The sequence below is a fragment of the Rhipicephalus microplus genome, chromosome 6 (genome assembly GCF_043290135.1).
Source record: "Rhipicephalus microplus isolate Deutch F79 chromosome 6, USDA_Rmic, whole genome shotgun sequence".
Classification (NCBI taxonomy): domain Eukaryota; kingdom Metazoa; phylum Arthropoda; class Arachnida; order Ixodida; family Ixodidae; genus Rhipicephalus; species Rhipicephalus microplus.
Genome location: NC_134705.1, coordinates 137,969,114 through 137,988,245, shown reverse-complemented (window position 1 = coordinate 137,988,245; position 19,132 = coordinate 137,969,114).

Below are 19,132 nucleotides of genomic sequence, written 5' to 3'. Positions count from 1 at the left end.
AAGGACTAAACGAGAGGTGGCACACGCACACTTTCTTAGGGCTTGCGCTTCGTATCTGCTTCCCCCATTTAACCACCTCGAATTCATTCATGGTATATACTAGTTCATTGTATTCATGGCCTTGCGGCACAACGCTCGCTAAACCTTTCTAAAACTAAGCAGGTTACACCCAGCGAGTATAATGTAGCAGCCCTTTCTTGTCCGGTAGCCCTCAATGTTCATGCCAATGGCTGCTAATGGTGATCGCAGCGTGCGCGTTGACTAAAAGCCGAATGCTCCTCTCTCATTGCCTATTAGCAGCCATTGGCATGTACATTGAGCACTATTTTTTATTGTTAAACAACGCACAGAAGAAGTCCCTCACCGGCACCACCTTGGAGGTGAAATGTTATACCTATTTCGAGTTTGTGCCACTGGTGGTTACGCACTACGAGGGACCCACAAGCCATGCCATAAGGAACTTCGCCACTAAAAAAAATCGACGCATAACTCTAGCCATCTTAATGTGAATGTTGTGCAATAAAAAAGCCACCACGCTAATGCAATGATTGAAGGGCTCCGCTGATGACTCAAGTTTTGTGGGTTGGATTGTTGCCAAGGCGGGGGTCTTTGCGGTGCCGGTGAAAATTTTAGAGGCTTGTGTAGTTAGTTTCAACAGCGCGTCAAAGGATAGCCAGGTAGTGGAAATTTTCCTAACTGTTTTATACGGCGTGCGTTTGAATCCTACTTTGTATTTCTCAAGAAAATTTTCAAAAGTCACCTTGATTGATACATGGTAACCGACGACCCTTGTTTATTTAGGTGAAAATCAGCTTAACCAACACACGTATGACGCTTGTTTGATGTGTTTTAAGCCGCTACTTCTGTAGCTAAAGACCAGAACCACCTATAGAGGATTGATTGATTGATTGATTTGTGGGGTTTAACGTGCCAAAACCACTACATGATTATGAGAGACGCCGTAGTGGAGGGCTCCGGAAATTTCGACCACCTGGGGTTCTTTAACGTGCACCCAAATCTGAGTACACGGGCCTACAACATTTCCGCCTCCAACGGAAATGCAGCCGCCACAGCCGGGATTTGATCCCGCGACCTGCGGGTCAGCAGCCGAGTACTTTAACCACTAGACCACCGTGGCGGGGCAACCACCTATAGAGGATCAAGCAGGTGTAAACATAACCGTGTTCGATAGCTTAAGCATGTTCTTCGATGACTATAAAAACCTGAAGAGTGCTCCGTCCGGGTGAATGCTAGGGCCGCAGAGAGGAAAAAAAAATATTGTTGTGACTTTTTATTCATTTTAAGTTTATTGTAGAAAATTTTTCGCTTCCGTACAGGATATGAAAATTAACTTGATACAGTTGTGTGGCTCAAATACTTGGCGGGCTATGGTATGACGTGTGAACCAAGCCATCCTACACTTACAACGCTGCGTGTACAAAGTGTCATAGGGCGATGAGAGTGACATATTGCGGCGGTTGTGGCTGAGATCGGATGTGATGAAAACGACAGTTGGAGGGACTTCATTGAAAATTGTGAACTTTAACAACAACTTGGAAATGTAGCGCTGACAAGGACGAAAGGAAGGCAAAATGACCCACATATGAAAACGCTTTCGTAGGAGAAAAAAGGCGACTTTGTCCGTGTGTCTCTTTGCCTTCTCTTCATACGTGTCCACTGGCGCTATCTTTCCAAGTATGAATTTCCAAGTTGCTCTAAAAAAACAGCTCTCTACTGGTTGTTACAAGACTGATTGTTGGCCTAGTAGGTACTTGCCTATAATGATATACATCGGCCACAAATATCACAAACGAGTAGTTCTTGTCCAGTGAAGGTGATCCCGTTCGTGAGACAACCACAAAGTTCACGGAATCCAGCGCTGAATTAACCAGTGGGAAGCCCTTTTGGGATCCATCCGTCCATTCATTCATCCATTCATCCATCCATCCACCCACCCACCAACCCACTTATCCATCCATCCGTGCGTCTGTCCGTCCGCCCATCCGCTATCTATCTATCTATCTATCTATCTATCTATCTATCTATCTATCTATCTATCTATCTATCTATCTATCTATCTATCTATCTATCTATCTATCTATCTATCTATCTATCTATCTATCTATCTATCTATCTATCTATCTATCTATCTATCTATCTATCTATCTGTCTGTCTGTCTGTCTGTCTGTCTGTCTGTCTGTCTGTCTGTCTGTCTGTCTGTCTGTCTGTCTGTCTGTCTGTCTGTCTGTCTGTCTGTCTGTCTGTCTGTCTGTCTATCTATCTATCTATCTATCTATCTATCTATCTATCTATCTATCTATCTATCTATCTATCTATCTATCTATCTATCTATCTATCTATCTATCTATCTATCTATCTATCTATCTATCTATCTATCTATCTATCTATCTATCTATCTGTATATCTATCTATCTATACTTTACGTGACGACTACGACGCTCTACTCGAGAGAGAAAGAGCGATATATATTGTACGAAGAAATGCAGAGAGGTTAACCAGAAAGCAAGTGTCTGGTTTGCTACTCTGCACTGGGGAAAGGGAAATGGAAGACAGAAAAGTGAGGAAAAGGGAATGAGAGAAAGAGAGTGGGACGGAAGCGAAAACACACAAACACACTAAAACATCACAAACGCTTGACGAGGCATGTCGATCGCAGAAACTTCAGGAGGGCCTTCGTCACTTTTTGGCGTGAAGCTCGATCTTTCCGGTATCTCAAAATTTGTTTTTCAGAAAGCGGCTGGTCGTCGAGGCGTGCAAACACTGCTGACAGGGACTGTCTCTGACAGTTGTACTGAGGGCACTGACACACAAAATATTCGATGGTTAATGACCATACACAGAACTGTCGGCACATCTGATGCGGCATGCAAAGACGTTCGTAAAAGACACCCCGAGCCACATGCGACAGAGAACGGTTGTCTCAGATATGAATAACCCAGATGGAATGGAAAGACCTTGCTGTGGGTTCAGACGGTGAAGACGGGTGTGTAGAAATCCGGGCGTGTTCCACAGAGACCTGGTGACATCATTTGCGAGCGTATGAACCTTTGCTGCTGCGTCGCTTCTCCATCATTCCATTTTCGTGAGCGATCTTTGCTGCAGCGTCGGCATGCTCGTTATCGATAAGTATGCCGTGGCCTGGTAACCATCAAAAAGTTACATCATGTCCTTTCTGAAGTACTTGCTGATACGATTGTCTTGTTTCCAGCACCAATCGGTCTTGAGGTCCACGACGTAGTTCAGTTCGAATACAGTACAGAGCTGTTCTCGAATCGGTGAAAATGCACCATTTTTGAGGTGCTTCTTGATCAATCTTGTGGAGTGCACAGCAGAGTGCCGCGAGCTCGGCGGCTGTCGATATTGTTTTGTGAGACGTTCCGAATCGAATGGTTTCGGCTTTTCCTGGGAATATCACAGCTCCTGCAGATCCGCTAACATTTGTGGAATCATCCGTATAACGTTTAACGTGGTGTTTGTATCGTTCGTGCAGCATATGTAGAATCAGCTGCTGTTGTCCCAATTCAGTCAGGTACGTCGTCAGACCCTTCCCGCCAGATAGTGACACATACACATAGATGTGTATGTGCCACTGGTATGCGGGTATGTGCCACAGAGAATTGACACTTGGCATCTACCCCAAAACAGCGAAAACACACACTGAGCTTTAAGAAGAAGCTGACATAGGCAGCGTTGACTCGATGACTGAAAAGAATAAATGTCAGGGTCCCAGAAAGAATTGAACATCAGCATTCTGCGTGGCAACCAAGTATCCTACGACAGAGCTATGCCAATTCTCAGGACTACTTTTCAAAGAAACCTTAATGTTCATGAAATATCAATCTTGGTGGCACTGGTGGCAATTCTATTTTATAAAGATTACCTATGTACTCCTATGACGCAGCCGTCACACAGGGTTAACATGACTTATAGATAGGTGCCACTCACTGAATTTAATTTATTTAGCAATGTCTCGGGCTACCGTAGTCACGAGCAACGGCCCTTCAAATCAGCTTACCGCTTGTGATGTTTCTAATAATCATGTTCTTGTTTGCATCATTGTGTAAGGGAGAAGAACTGGTTATATAAACATCTGAAACTGTTCAACATATGTCTGTGCATGCAACATGTGTATGCATATTTAGAGCATTTTTATAGCGGGTTGCTAAATAAAAAGTTACAACATGGTTACCTTCACTCCACATGCTTTTCTAACGTACATTCCCAAGGTAAGCGCCATACCGATTTTATTGTTTTTACTTTGGCTGAGGTATTCAACAGTTTGTTTTAGCCTGACTTCATTGCATTCCCTAAGCAGAGAAATACCTCTCAGTACATAAAATTTCTGAAGACGCTTTCTCCTTGAAATTCTACCTTGAAATTTCTGAGGAAATTTCAAGGTAGAATGCAATAGCGCAATCGAACTGTGTTCGCGCCGCCCTTTCTATCACTAGCCTGGCTTATCTTCTCGATGGTTTCCAAAAATGTGTCACGAAATAAGTAACATGTGTGCGTTCACATATCGGCCTTCTCAAAATATCGTAGATTTCCTAGTTCAGGTACAGCTGTTACGTCGCCAGAGGCTTTTACTCATGGACTTCCTTTTGCGAGTTTGTGAGGTACCTTCTACGGATCAGTAGGACAACACGTGCACCTGCAGCAGGACACGTCACTGATGGTGAAAATGAGAGCTAACTATTATTTTGCTTTGTAATTGATGCGTTTAAAGAATCCTCTTTTTTCTCAATTCTCATATGCGGATGCCTGAAGGGGTTGTGCGCCTTTTTCACGCCATATTACGTGTGGAAAATACTCGTTGAATTACGCGACACCTGTTTTTTTCCCGAAGAGATTTCGAGCACGGTTATAGGGCTGGCCTTCTACGTAGATTTCGTGGGTTCAATTCACAACCGAACCCAAGAATATCTTATTATTTTGTTATTTGCATTTATAGAAATTTTTTGCCTACGGACATCACTGATTTTCAGATCACAGCCAACAACACTGACGCTGACTCAGCAATTTCTGAGAAACATGTTTTTCATGGTATCACGCGGAAGAAAAATCACGCGGGGAAGAACGATTCTCTTCTCTGTTTTTCTACATTTTGGACACATCCATCAACAATGTCGTGCCGCTGTATAAAACAAAAGAACGGAAATGGTTTGAACATTATGCTTGGTCTTCGACTGCGCTGGCGTATACATCAATAATTAGAGATGGAAGCCGTTTCGTGAGAAATTTCACCAGTCCAAGAACCATACACAAAGGCGTCTGGAGAGTAGTGACCATATTGTGGACCACAAGTCTAAATAGACAAAGAGACTCTCGTTGTCACGAGATAATGCACCTCTGAAGAATGCGCGACGTTGGTATTTACGCAAAATTATTTAAAGTTAACCCCACCGAAAGGTAGCAGCCCATATGTTCAGTGTCTTGCATAAATGACTCCTTTGAAAACAGTGTTTTAATTACCTGACAGTGGTTAAAATATTGTATATTTTGATGAAGACACAAATGTCCTGTTAAAGGCACAAATAAAAAGACAATGTTTTATCAGTTGTTCAATGCTTAGTCACATATGAGTTTATTAGAGCATTACTTGAAGTAAGGGGGATGAAAATATCCGGTTTCTCATCATCAAAAACACATAGTATGTTTTTGATGGTGTTTATGTGCCACAAGTTGAAGCAACTAATCGTATGATGAAAGAAAATTCATGAGGATAAGTTCTCTGTTTCAAGGGATCTCATCGAAAATCAGCCGATAACAAAGCCAGGAAAGGTATAGCGAATAGCAGTCGTCTACTGGAATAATGATGTATATGTGAAGGGTTAAAGTAGAAGAAAAGAGACCTCGTCGCTGAAAGCGAGCGCATTATCGTTACCAAAGTCGCAGGTTATAAACCTGCTTGCGGAACGACGGTCTATACGAGAACTTTTTTTTCAGCTGGCATTGCGTACCTGCGCTTCATACCAGCACCATTTGTGAAAAGGATTCGGAAGCATTTCATATTCAAGTGACTTCTGGTCACTTAGGTTACACCGAAACATCGTCCAGAATTCCACGTGAGAACTACTGGCACGGCCAGTATGCATGCCTCCGTGGAATAAACACACAAGCTTATCAAGGCATTGAGGTGTTGTTTACCGTATGGTCTCACGTATAACTCAATTTCGTGCATTACCCGTCTCCCCCTTCTCGTCCCAACAACACATTAAAATGCTGAAATAAAAATGCGTGTACTTTTGTGAAGCTGCGATCTTTGAATTATTATAAAGTAATGGCTTTATTCCCAGTTGCGCTATGGCACTTTGAAAATACGGAAATTCTTTGAAAAACTGTAAATGAATTTCACGACTTATAAAAGTAATTGTAATTATCTGGCGAGTTACATTACGCGGTATTAACTGTAGAGTATTAGTTCAGTTGTTACAATACAGGTCATGGCATTTTACTTGAAGTTGTCGTGTACACGATGATTCCTAGTTATAAATTTTAAGCAGATAATTTTTAGAAACGACTATACTTGAAATACCGCCAAATATACCAAATACTTGTGATTGTTGCAAAAATGGGGTTGACTCCTGCATGTCTCGAAGAACAAATGAGCCCTAGAAACATTTCTTGAAGAATTTAGCGATATGAACGTATATGTATAATATTGTTGGGGCAGAGATACAAGGTTGCAGAGAAGGGAAACCATGTCTGAGCTGTGAGATATTTAAAACAAATTTTATGAAATTTAATGAAAGAACCTCAACCTTCAAGTTTGGTAGCGGTTTTCAAATGAGGGTTTAGAGCTATTTTGTGGACAGAAACACTTCTTAGATTATACTTAATAATTTCTTGGATTATACTGATTAATTTTATTTTAAGCACATTTCCCTTCATTAGCCATTCGCTTGTATATTAATTTTCTACCATTGCTTCGTGTTAAAATTTGCTGCTGACAACTGTTTTATAATAAAAGATGGCTATTATAGGGTGATATACTTTTAAACTGAAGCCACAGTTGATAGAAGGAAAGGCTTCAAGCAATGTTAAATAAATACTCATTTTTTACGAAGAAAAGCTCTGTATTCTCATTCGGTACACGTCATTATATTTTTTGTGCATTCGAACCTTCTAGTTTGCGGAATTAGTCTGATTAGGCAACTGCAGATTGTTGCGTTTGAGTACTTGGCTCCGGCGTTGAATATAGCATCCGTGAAAGTACTAGCCATTGTATTACGAAAGAAGTTCACTGTATTGAATGCGAAGCATTTCTTACTGAACTTCGGCGACTCTAGGCGTATCCATCTATCTAGCCGCTTACGTTTGCTTGCACTCGTGGTCACCCCCTAACTTGGCGTGAACCAAAATTAGCATGGGAGGGTAAGATGGTTTGACAAATATGACGTGCTGGTCAAGACATGAATAATGTCACAATCCCATCACGTTTGTCGTCAAACAGTTCCCGCCAGACAGTGACCCATATCCACGCGCAGGTATGTACCACAGGTGATGAACACTTGGATCTACCCTGGAACGACGAGAACACAGATGGGCAATTTGAACGCGTGAGCGTTAAGAAATACCCGACACCTGTAGCGTCGACCCGACGAATGCAAAGAATAAATGCAAAAGAATGCAAAAAAATCTGTCATTCTTGAACATATGTCTGTGGGTGCAACATTGCTACATATATTAAGCGTCATTTTATGACGTGTCGCTTAATAAAAAAAAATGTCACATGGTCCCCTTCCCTCAACATGCTTCGCATAGCGTCGACAGGTACGTGGTATCTGCCAAATATTTAGTAAGGGTTCTCGATTATTGTACAAGATGCTGGCGTCGTCTTCAATACGACAGATTTTTTTTCTCGTCGCAGTCCACGTAGTCCAGAAAGGGGACCCGCAGGTATGCCTTGAACACCTGGCCAGTTCTTTCCATGAAAATCAACACAAAATAGGTAGCTGTTAAAAGGTGCTGCATCACGATGGCTCCAGTCCGCAGAATGGCCATTGTGGCTGTTTTTGTCGGACCCACTTGGGCCCATACTGAGACGGAAATATCTGAAGCCAGCTGATTGCAGTATTAAGATTATCGCGATAATGTCTTCTTTGCAGTTCGGGCGTAGTAGCAGCTTGAGCATTGCGTAGACGAAAGGGCATGAACTTGCCCCTAGGAGAGGTAGTTGTCGCAGGGAAGAATACAGCTATCTCATCAGTAAGCACTGCACTTTGTATAAGTCAAACATGTCCCCAGCATAGGAGGCAACTCTCAGTACAGCTCTCGCTTGGACTGCGGTAACGTTGAGTTTCTAATTCTATTCACTGTCTTTTATAAACAGGTTATTTACACACCAGCGCCTTTTTCGGCGCTTACACATTTCTTTACAATGACCCTAATGCCCTGGCCGCACACGTGATCTAAGCGGAATGTTCAGAAAAAAAACAACAATTTTACTACTACTTCAGGCGCAGCCTGCGGTAAGCATCCTGTCTAAGACTCTTGGGCTCTATACTTAAACACCACGAAAAAAAAAATGGGAGCATATCCACGGAGTGAATGATGGAGAGTGGGGCGAAGCATCCATCCGTTCATTCGTTCTTGCTTCCGTCCGTCCATGAGTCCATCTGTGTGACCATCCATGCGTCCATACGCCCGCCCGTGCATGCGTCTGTTAGTGCGTCCATACGTCCATCTGTGCGTCCGTTTCTGCGTTCGTTCATGCATCCGCCCCTGCGTCCGTCCATGCGTTGATCTGTCTGTGCAGCCATCCGTGCATTCGTCCATGCATCTGTCTGTGTGTGCGTTCGTTCATCTATTCAACACTCCAAGTACCCACATCTCGCATCTCTCCATCATATATTCCCCATATAGAAGCACAGCCATCCAGCGGACATTCCAAGGACTAAACGAGAGGTGGCACACGCACACTTTCTTACGGCTTGCGCTTCGTGTCTAGTTAACACCATTAAACCCCTCGAGTTCATGGTATATATTAGTTCACTGTATTTATGGCAATGCGGCCCAACGCTCGCTAAACCTTTCTAAAACCAAGGAGGTTACGCCCAGCGAGTATTAGCAACCCTTTCTTGTCAGATAGAGCTCAATGTACATGCCAAAAGCTGCTAATGGGGAATGAGAGACTGGAGAATTCGGCTTTTACTTTCTTACGACTTGCGCTTCGTGTCTACTTGCCACCTTAAACCACCTCGAGTTCTTGGTATATATTAGTTCACTGTATTCATGGCACTGTTGCTCAACGCTCGCTAAACCTTACTAAAACCAAGGAGGTTACGCCCAACGGGTATAACGTAGCAACCCTTTCTTGTCAGATAGTGCTCAATGTACATGCCAATGGCTGCTATTGGGGAATGAGACACAGGATAACTCGGCTTTTAGTTAACGCGCATGCTGCTAATTTTTCATTGTTCAACAACGCACAGGAGAAATCTTCCACCGGCACCACCTTGCTGGTCAAAACGTAAGACTGGTTACACACTACGACTACGACTACGTTTACTACGAGGAACGAACGGGTGCCGCTTTAAAGAGCTTCGCCCCTAAAGGTCAACTCACCTAACAGGAATAGAAGATGAAAGCCACCTGTATTTTAAAGACGATAGTCTTTCTTGGGAGCCTTTGACGCGAAGGTTTCGGTCTTTCTGAATTTCTGTCTGTCTATCTTTCTGTCTGTCTGTGACTGTTAAATTTTTTCTATTTGTCCGCGGTAACGACACCCCAAACGGCACCAGACGATACCTTAAACAGCCAACTCATCTGCAATGCCCACCAATATTGCTCAAGTTTCAGAGTTCATACTTGCGAGGCATCGATACCATCCACTGGCAGGCACATTTAACACACGACCCAATGCTGCATACTCAGAAGCCGTCATGTCGCACCGAGATCGGCGGCTTTCAAATTATGCAGCACATGTTATCTCCGACATACCTCTCTGGACAATTCCTAAGCCGATCGTGCGAATTTCTACCCCAGGAATAACAAAAAAAATTCACAGCATATCCACGGGGTGAATGATGATGAGTGGGCGAAGCTCCTGAGGGGAAATCATCGGTAAAACCACGACTCTTCAGTGAAAGTTCGCCCACTACATCATCAAGAAAGACGTGAGAAACACTGTGTGTGTATATATACTCGCGCTACGGCACGGCGATGGCATCGGCGCGAGCCTGGTCGTTCTTGATGGAAGATATTGTGACTAGACTGTTTGAGAACCACAATCTGTCGCGCGCACTGGAACTGTGTCCGAACGTAACGTCTAGAAACTCTCGCTTAAATCGCGCGTCAGCACTTTGGGGCTGAGCTCGCCTGATGCGTTTTGCAGACACCTCACGAGCTCTCACTGCATCAGGGTCTGTCTGCCGATACGCGCGCTTTTTCGCCGCTTCCCGTTCTCTGACGTTTTGGAGATTCTCTTCGCGCCGCAGCCATGCCGCTTCGCGTACGGCAGGGTCCTCGCGCCGTTGCCGTGACGCTTGGGCCTCTCGTTCTCGAATGCTGGAATCTTGGCGGTGGCGTCGCGCAGCCAGACGACACGCTTCGGCCTCTTGCTCTCGTACGGCAGGATCTTGGCGGCGGCGTCGCGCAGCTTCACGGAGCGCTTCTGCCTCGCGGGCTCGCACATCGGGATTCTGTCCGCGAGCACGCGCTGCCACCGCCTTGCGTGCTCTCCGCTCTGCGGCCTTGTGCATCGGGCAACTCCGAGCGCTCGCCAACAGCGAACAGATTCTATTACAAACTAGAGGTGGCCTTATCCATCGGGCAACTTCGAGCGCGCGCCAACAGCGAACGGATTCAATCCAAACTAGAGGTGGCCTTATCCATCGGGCAACTTCGAGCGCGCGCCAACAGCGAACAGATTCTATTACAAACTAGAGGTGGCCTTATCCATCGGGCAACTTCGAGCGCGTGCCAACAGCGAACGGATTCTATTACAAACTAGAGGTGGCCTTATCCATCGGGCAACTCCGAGCGCGCGCCAACAGCGAACGGATTCTATTACAAACTAGAGGTGGCCTTATCCATCGGGCAACTCCGAGCGCGCGCCAACAGCGAACGGATTCTATTACAAACTGGAGGTGGCTACATACGTACACTGAGGATGGACAGACCAACGCCTTAAGGAGCTTCACCCCTAAAAAATCAAAAATATGAACTGCTGGTCTTAAGCGTTTCTTTTGTCGTATATTGACTATATGTACGGATATACAGTACACATTTTTGCAAATGGCTCTGTCACGCAGACCTCTTCAGCAGCAGCTTTCACTGTGCCTCAAATGGGAATCACTCGACGCTTCGAAATAGCACACCGGACATCATGCTACCGCGCTGACCGGCATCCGACAAGCTGCGCGCTACATTTTGCAGCAGAGTCCAGCGAAATGAGCATTATTTTGCGACTCCAAGCTGGCACTTCAGCTAATTTGAAACTACATGAAACAAGACACTGCATACAGTCCTTTGGTGTGGGACATAATGAACATGTTGAATGAGGCATTTCAATCCGGACATACCTTTGCGTTGCAATGGATTCCAAGTCATTGTGGCATAGCCGGGAATGAACAAGCTGATGCAGAAGCAAAAATGGCGCACACCAGTGGCAAAGTGATGTCAATTCACTTTTACCGATATGACATCAACGCCTTGCTGTCTAAAGGTGTAAAGACATCTATACAAGAACTATAAAATGATCCGGAATATCGCCACAAGCGCTTTTACAGGCTAGAATTTTGTGGTTTTTGCCTTATGTTCCGACTGAGGAGAGACCAAGAAACTCTGTTACATTGATTGCGGCTGGGTATTGTATACACGCGACGATACTTATGCATGATAGGGCAAAAGCAAACTCGTGACTGCAACTTGTGTAACACGCAAGAAACTACTAATCATATCTTGTGTGTGTGCCCTTTATACACAGTTGAGCGAAAATCTCTTAAGTGCCTCACAGATGCCCTAGACTGTCGACCCTCTTCGGAAGAGAAACTTTTGGGTGCTTGGGAACGTGCGGATCATGCTCAACGCAGTTTGAAGGGCCTGCTCGCATTTCTAAGCAAGACAGGTTTAGATTCCCATCTTTAGATATCTGATAATGGAGAGACTTTTGTGCGTGTACTACACTGAAGGGGACATAGTGTGCAGTGACTCGTTGTGCTATACCACAATCACCCCTCATCATACCCTCCTCTTTCTTTCACTTTTCCCCTTGCCCCCTTGTCGAGTAGCAGGCCAGAAACCCACGTTCAGGCCGTCTTCTTCTTCTCATTAAACACCTCCTCCTCCTCTTTCTTCTCCTTCTTCTTCTTCTTCTTCTTCTACTTCTACTCCATGTTTGTGCGATGGTCAATTAAAAAGCAAACGTTGCGCATATCTGAGGCACCATAACAACACGTCAATATTTTTATGTGTGCCTTTAAACCAGAAAAGGCACACATGAGTAACTCTAAGGACCATAGCTTTTATCACGCTGCGCTAACAAAGCAACGCGATGATCAAAAAGGCAAGTGTTGCCAACGCTTCGCTAAGACGACACGGTGGTGGCACCTGCCCGTTGCTTTGCGTTGTACAACTTGTCGCCTCCGAGACAGACGCGCATCTTTTTCCGAGGGCGCGCAGGCCTTTCTTCGTTTTCGAAGATAACTGCCAGATGGCACTCGTGTCTAACGTGCCTCGATGCGCTCGTTCGCCTCCACTACACACTCGAGGCACGCGAGGCACAGATCAAGGCTCTCTAACGCAGAGCCTCCAGAATACAAGTCACCGATTTTCTCGAGGAGAACATCAAACAAACGTTTCGTTCACTCTTTCCACATGCAAGACTATCGTCTTTAGACGACATTTGCAGTGAGACATGCAGATACGGGGCCACTTTTTTTTCGAGGTATGGTTCCTGACGCATAACCTCGTGAAAATTTTCTGCGTGTTATGTGGTGTAGCAATGTCTCTGTTGTTGGGCCACCATTGGCCAAACTAAGATGTCTTATGATGACGTCGTGATGTGTCGATTCTGTGACGTCATAGAGATGTCATCTGGATCTAATAATTATTGCACTAAGCTTAGCATTTTGTGCCGTCATAATGACGTGGCAAGGAGTCGTGATCAATCAATGTTGATTTTTATTGTTATTCATGTTGACGCCGATAGTAGATACGATCAAGGGCAACCGGCAAGTTTTTACGCTTAATGAGGAGTTTAAGACTAGTCTTTTGAGAGGCTATGTGCAGTATTTTTTACCATGGTCAGAAAACATTGCGCAGTGGTAGGCGAGACTACCGAGACCACTGATACCACGCAGAGGGTATAGAGTCCTCCAGGTGTTGCAAGCTTCGATCCACTACGGCGTCGTAGCACTACCACAAAGCCCATATTTACCCATTCGAAACCGGTGGGTGGCCAGGGAAGTGACACTGGGTCCAAATATTATAAGGGCACAGGAAGCGAACTGACTTTGTCTACAAGTATGCCTCTAATTCAGCTAAAGATTGCTTTCTGTTCTCTTGCCAAACAGTGCTATACACTAACAGCTCTATGCACAATGCTATCATTGCGTTAATAGCCTCAAGTTCAATGCCATTGGCTAATGTGAGCACGCGGTGTCGAGAGTTACTCCAGCCGCCGCGGAAGGCCGCCACATGTCGATGCGTGCGCATGCATTTTAACGAAAAAACTGTGAGCTCGAAGAAAAGAAAAACAGAAAAAGTGTTCAGGATCAAGAAACGCGTGACATGCCTTCTGCAGTGCCATCGCTTTCTGCTTAGTTTCTAGTGCTTTTGTCGTGACGAGCGAAAAAAAAAACAGCAAAACAGCGTACGTCAATTCTTTGCAACTCCGCTCATAATGAACAAATTCTAAAAAAATGGCAGATCTCACGTACTGTGGGAATCGATAATAAGCAAAGCACGAATAATGAAGGTAGATATGCCACTTTAAAATGAACGCAACGTGATGAGATGGACGTAAATTATGCCGTAAATGACTTTCATGCCATGATTATCATGTTTGGAAGTGTCATTTACCTTCGTAGTCTGTTCACCTCTCGTAATACCGTATTTCGCGTATGGGAAGCAAACAAAATGGCCGTGAGCACGCTATGAGCGTAGCATGTAGTCGTGCTTTGCATGACACGCATATCATGATTATCATATTTGGACGTGTCATTTACCTTCGTCGCGTATTCAGGTCACCCGATACGAAATTTGGTACGTTCGGAGCTAGCGAAATGGCGACGAGCTCGCTATAAGCGTAGCATGTAGTCATGTTTCACATGAAACGCATAACATGATTACCATGTTCAGTTGTGTCATTACCTTCATCGTCCATTTAAGTCACGTGATACGAAATTACGTATATATCGAGCTAGCATGCTATGAGCACGCTATGAGCGTAGCATATAAACATGTTTCACATGAGACGCATATCAAGATTATCATGTTTGGACGTGTCATTTACCTTCGCAGTCTATTCACGTCGCCTGATACCAAATTTGGTATGTGAAGCTAGCGAAAGGGCCGCGAGCGCAACATGAGTGTGGTGTTTGGTCATGTTCTTACAAGACACTCATGTAATGATTATCATATTTGCACCAGTCATTTATTCGTCATCTATTGACGTCACGTAACACTAAATTTGGTATGTGTGAAGCTAGAGAAACAGCCGCGAGTGTATCATGAGCGCGGCAGTTTGCGATGTTATTACATGACACGCATGTGATGTATTATCATGTTTGCACCAGTAATGTGCCTTCGTCATTCATTCACGCCCCGTAATACCAAGTTTGGTATATTTGAAGCTATCGAAACGACCGCGAGCACGCCATGAGCGTGGCGTGTAGTCATGACTAGTCACAACATGAAAATAATGACTGGCTTGTCATGAATTCCGCTTTATGGTCTGTCATGTCACGTCATAGGATATGCAGTCATGTAACAAGGTATGCAGTTATGTCACGGTAATTCCGCTTTAGGGTTTGCAGTCATCATAGCAGTTTCGCAAAATGTAATATGAATGAAACCACCCCAAGAGCAGAAAGACCATGAAATAAATATCATGAACTTCATGATATATCATCATTTTCATGTTATGACTGGTCAGTTATGCTCGTCATACTGTCATGTTGTGCTATACCAAGTTTGGTATAGATACCATTATCGAGGCGGACAGCAGAGCTAATTGTCGTAGGTGGCTAGATAGATAGATAGATAGATAGACAGACAGATAGATAGATAGATAGATAGATAGATAGATAGATAGATAGATAGATAGATAGTGTGATGTTGTGTTCGGTGGTTGTGGTTTTGTACGCTGTGGTGCGCCAGGAAAGACGACGACAAGACAGGCTGGGAGACAAAATCGTAATCAGAGGCCAAGCCAGACGGACAGAGAGAGAAGTGAAGAAAGAAGACGGGGTTGGAGAACGTGACGAGCAGGCAGTCGCCGGCCAAGGCACTCGTCGGGTCCTAGTCTCGAAGCACACCGCTACCGGCAGTCGGTACCTGAGTCGTTCACCTCGACTAATGTTCCGGTTGCCAGCGCTGGTCCCTTGTGTTGGGAACCAGAAGCATTCAAGACTTAGGCCTACCATTGGCCCTGAGATGCGTTCTCTTTCCGACATTGATTTTGCCGGATTTCAACCACGCCTTGCCTGTCACTGCTGTCGGCGTGAGACTCAACAGAGCGACTGGTCGACCAAGCAGCTTTGGATCCGCATATGATGAAACCTTGCCCGCCTTGTTTAGTGTAGTCAAGAACGGCGTTAACTGACTTTAACCAGTGCTCGTCATTGTAGTCTTTTAGCATCACTTCATTACCGCTAACACCTACGTCTTCTCTTGCGTCATAAACATGTTTTCGTCTTTGTGCAAATGTCCTCATCAATCACGGCAAGGAGTATTTGAGTCGCCATAATTACACAAGCCTGCCCTCACGAATGGCGTCCAGTGCAGCAGAATCGACAAAGTGGTTTGCACTGAGCTGAAATATTTGCGGTGAGATGATTGAGCAAGAGCTGATAACGTTAGCTGAACGCATGGGCCTTGAAGGAGTCGAGTTAAAGACGTGGATAGATGCACAATTAGAGCGCGCTCTTGAGGAATAGATGCAGGCACGTGAAGAACATGCCGCTGAAAGGCAGGCAGCGAAAGAACGCCTAGAGATAGAAGAGAGAGCTGTTCAGTTGCGAACTCGGTCAGCCTAGGTTGAAAGTAGTCGAGCACCAGTGACGCGTGACTGAGAACCTGAGAGGAGTCGAAGCCGCCCGTGCTGGACGTGTCCACACAATCTGATTCTGGTGTTAGACGAGAGGCGAGACGATCTGAATGCATACCTCAATAGGTTTGAACACGTAGCTGTGAGTCAAGAGTGGCCGGAGGATAAGTGGGGTTCAGCACTAAGCCTATATTTAAGTGAGGAAGCCTTGAAGGTCTTCAGTCGTCTATCACCAGAAGTGGTTATGGATTACCAGAGCACGAAAATGGTCATGCTCCAGAGATTTCGTTTCACAGCCGAAGGCCATCGCGAAAGGTTTCCACAAAGCAAGCCGGAAGATGGCGAAACTGGTAAGCAGTACGCCACCCGATTACAGAGCGTCTTCGATATATTGATGTAAATGTCAAAAACGGACAAAGACTTTACATTCGTGCGCAACCTCATCATAGCAGAGCAGTTTCTGTATAACTGTCACGACCGCTTGGCTCTGTTCCTGAGGAAGAAGGAACGCAAAACAGTCCATGAAATGGCAGAAGAGGTATATACGTTTATGGAGGGCCAACGGCAAAGAAACTTGTTGCTATTTCGTTTCTTGTCATGAAATAATACTCCCAAAGAGCACGGGGGGTCGTTCTACCCAGCCGCAACTTCAGTGTTTCCTCTGTGATTGACGTGGCCACAGAGGTTCTGATTGCAGCATGAAACCCAAGTGAGTCTTCTGTGGTTATTGTTGGAAGTAAGGTCATGATTCAAAAGCATGCCCAAACACTGGTGGGTCAAAAGAGGTGACATCTTGCATTGTTTTAACAGACCAGAAGTCGGACCCACCCAATTATGCAGATGACTTAACCCCAGATGGAGGTCATGAATACGTTGCCATTGTGCTTAGAACACGCTCCACCACATTCGCCCGAAATTCGCTGGTATTACAGGGAGAGGTGTTTGACCACACTGTTTACGTCTAGCTGTACACTGGAAGCAACATGTTGGTTGTGCGCCGTTACCTTGTTCCAAAGTATTCGCTGAGTGGTACCACCACCGCTATTTTATTGGCCTATGGTAGTGGAATTCAGGTACCGGAAGACGAAGTACGGATTTTATCAGCCTATTTCTCTGGAAATGTGATAATAAAACGCATGACACCACCTCTATACGATGGTGTCGTTGGAATTGTACCAAGTGCCCGTAACGCTAAGGACCCTGATTAAACCTGGAACAAGTCCGCGATCAAGAAGTCCGCGATTGATACGTTAGTGAAGTCTGAGAAGAGCGCCAAGGGAGAAGGCGGCACGACTAACGCACCGACAGTCGGTGTGTCAGGCAGAGGATTTTGTGCGAAGCTGAGGACAACGAAGTTGGCAAACATTGAAAATACTCAGGAGTATTTCAGCCAAAAATTGGCCCCGTATCTGCATGATCTCTGCAAATGTCGCGTGTGGAGAGAGCGAACAAAACATTTATTTGATGTTCTGCGCAAAAAAATTGAATGGTATTCGGGAGGCGCTGCGTTAGTGTGCCTCGAGCGTGCAGCGTAGGCGAACGAGGGAATCAAGTCACCTCACACGCGAGACATGAGCGCCATCTGGCAGTTTCTTTCGGAAAACAAAGCACGTGGCCGTGCGCGCCCGCCTCAGAGGTGATAAGCAGTAGAACGTGAGGCGACGGGTAGGTGCCATCACCATCTCGTCTTTTAAAGCGTTGGAAACACTCCCCGTTCCGTGCAAGCGTTGCATGTTAAGCGCAGCGTGATAAGTGCTACGGTTCTTAAAATTACTTATGTATGCGTTTTTTAGTAATGGATGCATATGCAGAATATATGCGTGTTGTTATGGTGCCACAGACATGCGCTTAGTTGCTTTTTAATTGACAATTACACAAGCATGAACGCTCAACCTAGAGCAACATTGGTGGTCGCTGCGGATGGGGTCAGCCGTTTCAAGTACCCGATGCCGGTAAGAGGGGACAAACAGACAATTGTACAGACAGACAGACAGACAGACAGACAGACAGACAGACAGACAGACAGACAGACAGACAGACAGACAGACCAAACGTTTTGTGTCGAAGGTCCCCAGGAAAGACTATCGTCTTTAAAACAAGAGGAAAACCTGGAAGACGTAAAGACCACGTCGGCATGTGTGCTTGGCACGTCTTGAACAGACTTTGAGGTTAGCACGAGGAACTTTTTCTCGATTCCTAAATGTACAGAAGTACTGTGCTCGAATCTTTCGTAGAAACTCCCACTTGGTGACCGGGTCGGGTGTCGGGCTACTTCAGTCGGTGTCGTCCCGGAAGGACAACCCGACACTCCCTTTGCTCATTTATTGTCACTCAGGATGTAAAAGTGAGACACTAGCACAACGAGCACAGCGTTCGCATCTGTCACGCGTATGATATAAGTTAAGAGAACGGTAATGTTGCGTATGTGTTCAGGTTGCAGATGGAAGCGCTAACAATATGGCAGGCAGTGTGGACTTCTTAGAGCTTGCGGGCAGATATAGTGTCATGTAGGTCAATCATTCGCAGACACCTTTTGTCGTAACTCTTGTCTCCCGCGCACTTTAGGCAGATTTTTTTTGAAAAATATCCTTTCGAAAAGGAGGAGGGAGGGCTTTTGTCATGTTGTGCGTGGTACTTTCGTGTGGCGGGCGGTTGTTGCGGATTTGTGCTCTGTGGTGCGTCAATGAAGACGACGTCAACACAGGCTGGGAGCCGAAATCGTGATCGGAGGCCAAGCCGAACAGGCAGAGAGAGAAGTGAAGAAAGAAGACGGGGGTTGGTGAACGTGACGGGAAGGCAGTCGTAGGCCGAGGCGCTCATCGGGTCCTGGTCTCGAAACAGACCTCTGCCTGCAGTCGGTCCTTGGGTAGTTAGTTCACTTCGACTGGTGTCCCAGT